The sequence below is a fragment of the Lissotriton vulgaris genome, unplaced genomic scaffold (genome assembly GCF_964263255.1).
Source record: "Lissotriton vulgaris unplaced genomic scaffold, aLisVul1.2 SCAFFOLD_1163, whole genome shotgun sequence".
NCBI lineage: Eukaryota > Metazoa > Chordata > Amphibia > Caudata > Salamandridae > Lissotriton > Lissotriton vulgaris.
In genome coordinates this window covers 521,667-526,193 of record NW_028242180.1, presented here as the reverse complement: position 1 = coordinate 526,193, position 4,527 = coordinate 521,667, and positions in this window count along the sequence as shown.

The window sequence follows — 4,527 nt, the reverse complement described above, 5'->3', positions numbered from 1 at the left end:
AACGTCAGTTCACATTTGTAGGTGGATCATCAGTGTTAGAGCTAAAATTAGCATGTTTAAAGTGATTTTCATGCTTCCAGGGGCTCGGGAAGTTAATTAAATACCATTTGGAGGCATTTAATGTTCCAGAAAAAACGGCTGATTTTCGACAAAAGAGATAACACCCCCCCATTACGTCATGCTTCAGAAATGTGGAAAATGGTCCGTTTTCAAATGTTTTATTTTTGAACGTCAGTTCACATTTGTAGGTGGATCATCAGTGTTAGAGCTAAAATTAGCATGTTTAAAGTGATTTTCATGCTTCCAGGGGCTCGGGAAGTGAAATAAATACCATTTGGAGGCATTTAATGTTCGAGCAAAAACGGCTGATTTTCGACAAAAGAGATAACACCCCCCCATTACGTCATGCTTCAGAAATGTGGAAAATGGTCCGTTTTCAAATGTTTTATTTTTGAACGTCAGTTCACATTTGTAGGTGGATCATCAGTGTTAGAGCTAAAATTAGCATGTTTAAAGTGATTTTCATGCTTCCAGGGGCCCAAAACACAAGATTTATGGAATGGTTAAAAGTGCATGAAAATGGCCAATTTACTCACTCTGAGTTCTCAAAAAGGGTTTCTTCACCCCGGGAAGTTAATTAAATACCATTTGGAGGCATTTAATGTTCGAGCAAAAACGGCTGATTTTCGACAAAAGAGATAACACCCCCCATTACGTCATGCTTCAGAAATGTGGAAAATGGTCCGTTTTCAAATGTTTTATTTTTGAACGTCAGTTCACATTTGTAGGTGGATCATCAGTGTTAGAGCTAAAATTAGCATGTTTAAAGTGATTTTCATGCTTCCAGGGGCTCGGGAAGTGAAATAAATACCATTTGGAGGCATTTAATGTTCGAGCAAAAACGGCTGATTTTCGACAAAAGAGATAACACCCCCCCATTACGTCATGCTTCAGAAATGTGGAAAATGGTCCGTTTTCAAATGTTTTATTTTTGAACGTCAGTTCACATTTGTAGGTGGATCATCAGTGTTAGAGCTAAAATTAGCATGTTTAAAGTGATTTTCATGCTTCCAGGGGCTCGGGAAGTTAATTAAATACCATTTGGAGGCATTTAATGTTCCAGCAAAAACGGCTGATTTTCGACAAAAGAGATAACACCCCCCCATTACGTCATGCTCCAGAAATGTGGAAATGGTCCGTTTTCAAATGTTTTATTTTTGAACGTCAGTTCACATTTGTAGGTGGATCATCAGTGTTAGAGCTAAAATTAGCACGTTTAAAGTGATTTTCATGCTTCCAGGGGCTCGGGAAGTGAAATAAATACCATTTGGAGGCATTTAATGTTCGAGCAAAAACGGCTGATTTTCGACAAAAGAGATAACACCCCCCCATTACGTCATGCTTCAGAAATGTGGAAAATGGTCCGTTTTCAAATGTTTTATTTTTGAACGTCAGTTCACATTTGTAGGTGGATCATCAGTGTTAGAGCTAAAATTAGCATGTTTAAAGTGATTTTCATGCTTCCAGGGGCTCGGGAAGTTAATTAAATACCATTTGGAGGCATTTAATGTTCGAGCAAAAACGGCTGATTTTCGACAAAAGAGATAACACCCCCCCATTACGTCATGCTTCAGAAATGTGGAAAATGGTCCGTTTTCAAATGTTTTATTTTTGAACGTCAGTTCACATTTGTAGGTGGATCATCAGTGTTAGAGCTAAAATTAGCATGTTTAAAGTGATTTTCATGCTTCCAGGGACCCAAAACACAAGATTTATGGAATGGTTAAAAGTGCATGAAAATGGCCAATTTACTCACTCTGAGTTCTCAAAAAGGGTTTCTTCACCCCGGGAAGTTAATTAAATACCATTTGGAGGCATTTAATGTTCGAGCAAAAACGGCTGATTTTCGACAAAAGAGATAACACCCCCCCCATTACGTCATGCTTCAGAAATGTGGAAAATCGTCCGTTTTCAAATGTTTTATTTTTGAACGTCAGTTCACATTTGTAGGTGGATCATCAGTGTTAGAACTAAAATTAGCATGTTTAAAGTGATTTTCATGCTTCCAGGGGCTCGGGAAGTTAATTAAATACCATTTGGAGGCATTTAATGTTCGAGCAAAAACGGCTGATTTTCGACAAAAGAGATAACACCCCCCCATTACGTCATGCTTCAGAAATGTGGAAAATGGTCCGTTTTCAAATGTTTTATTTTTGAACGTCAGTTCACATTTGTAGGTGGATCATCAGTGTTAGAGCTAAAACTAGCATGTTTAAAGTGATTTTCATGCTTCCAGGGGCCCAAAACACAAGATTTATGGAATGGTTAAAAGTGCATGAAAATGGCCAATTTACTCACTCTGAGTTCTCAAAAAGGGTTTCTTCACCCCGGGAAGTTAATTAAATACCATTTGGAGGCATTTAATGTTCCAGCAAAAACGGCTGATTTTCGACAAAAGAGATAACACCCCCCCATTACGTCATGCTTCAAAAATGTGGAAAATGGTCCGTTTTCAAATGTTTTATTTTTGAACGTCAGTTCACATTTGTAGGTGGATCATCAGTGTTAGAGCTAAAATTAGCATGTTTAAAGTGATTTTCATGCTTCCAGGGGCTCGGGAAGTGAAATAAATACCATTTGGAGGCATTTAATGTTCGAGCAAAAACGGCTGATTTTCGACAAAAGAGATAACACCCCCCCATTACGTCATGCTTCAGAAATGTGGAAAATGGTCCGTTTTCAAATGTTTTATTTTTGAACGTCAGTTCACATTTGTAGGTGGATCATCAGTGTTAGAGCTAAAATTAGCACGTTTAAAGTGATTTTCATGCTTCCAGGGGCTCGGGAAGTGAAATAAATACCATTTGGAGGCATTTAATGTTCGAGCAAAAACGGCTGATTTTCGAAAAAAGAGATAACACCCCCCCATTACGTCATGCTTCAGAAATGTGTAAAATGGTCCGTTTTCAAATGTTTTATTTTTGAACGTCAGTTCACATTTGTAGGTGGATCATCAGTGTTAGAACTAAAATTAGCATGTTTAAAGTGATTTTCATGCTTCCAGGGGCTCGGGTAGTTAAATACCATTTGGAGGCATTTAATGTTCGAGCAAAAACGGCTGATTTTCGACAAAAGAGATAACACCCCCCCATTACGTCATGCTTCAGAAATGTGGAAAATGGTCCGTTTTCAAATGTTTTATTTTTGAACGTCAGTTCACATTTGTAGGTGGATCATCAGTGTTAGAGCTAAAATTAGCATGTTTAAAGTGATTTTCATGCTTCCAGGGGCCCAAAACACAAGATTTATGGAATGGTTAAAAGTGCATGAAAATGGCCAATTTACTCACTCTGAGTTCTCAAAAAGGGTTTCTTCACCCCGGGAAGTTAATTAAATACCATTTGGAGGCATTTAATGTTCGAGCAAAAACGGCTGATTTTCGACAAAAGAGATAACACCCCCCCATTACGTCATGCTTCAGAAATGTGGAAAATGGTCCGTTTTCAAATGTTTTATTTTTGAACGTCAGTTCACATTTGTAGGTGGATCATCAGTGTTAGAGCTAAAATTAGCATGTTTAAAGTGATTTTCATGCTTCCAGGGGCTCGGGAAGTGAAATAAATACCATTTGGAGGCATTTAATGTTCGAGCAAAAACGGCTGATTTTCGACAAAAGAGATAACACCCCCCATTACGTCATGCTTCAGAAATGTGGAAAATGGTCCGTTTTCAAATGTTTTATTTTTGAACGTCAGTTCACATTTGTAGGTGGATCATCAGTGTTAGAGCTAAAATTAGCATGTTTAAAGTGATTTTCATGCTTCCAGGGGCCCAAAACACAAGATTTATGGAATGGTTAAAAGTGCATGAAAATGGCCAATTTACTCACTCTGAGTTCTCAAAAAGGGTTTCTTCACCCAGGGAAGTTAATTAAATACCATTTGGAGGCATTTAATGTTCCAGCAAAAACGGCTGATTTTCGACAAAAGAGATAACACCCCCCTATTACGTCATGCTTCAGAAATGTGGAAAATGGTCCGTTTTCAAATGTTTTATTTTTGAACGTCAGTTCACATTTGTAGGTGGATCATCAGTGTTAGAGCTAAAATTAGCATGTTTAAAGTGATTTTCATGCTTCCAGGGGCTCGGGAAGTGAAATAAATACCATTTGGAGGCATTTAATGTTCGAGCAAAAACGGCTGATTTTCGACAAAAGAGATAACACCCCCCCATTACGTCATGCTTCAGAAATGTGGAAAATGGTCCGTTTTCAAATGTTTTATTTTTGAACGTCAGTTCACATTTGTAGGTGGATCATCAGTGTTAGAGCTAAAATTAGCATGTTTAAAGTGATTTTCATGCTTCCAGGGGCCCAAAACACAAGATTTATGGAATGGTTAAAAGTGCATGAAAATGGCCAATTTACTCACTCTGAGTTCTCAAAAAGGGTTTCTTCACCCCGGGAAGTTAATTAAATACCATTTGGAGGCATTTAATGTTCGAGCAAAAACGGCTGATTTTCGACAA